Genomic DNA, 219 nt, shown 5'->3' with positions numbered 1-219 from the left:
CTCTTATATATATATATATATACACACACAATCAGCACACATTTACACATATGCACACATTAAGATAAAACACAACAATCAATATAAAATAACAGTCACTTCAATATGTTAGGGAATGTACATAGTGTAAGATTATCCATAGCAGCGTAAAAAAGTGTCTGGTGCTGGAATTGAGTGTCTGAGTGTGTGGGGAGTTATAGTCCAGTGGGGGCAAGGGGG

Source organism: Notothenia coriiceps, unplaced genomic scaffold (genome assembly GCF_000735185.1).
Source record: "Notothenia coriiceps isolate Sejong01 unplaced genomic scaffold, NC01 NC01_scaffold00024636, whole genome shotgun sequence".
Taxonomy (NCBI): domain Eukaryota; kingdom Metazoa; phylum Chordata; class Actinopteri; order Perciformes; family Nototheniidae; genus Notothenia; species Notothenia coriiceps.
Note: the sequence above shows the minus strand (reverse complement) of the source record.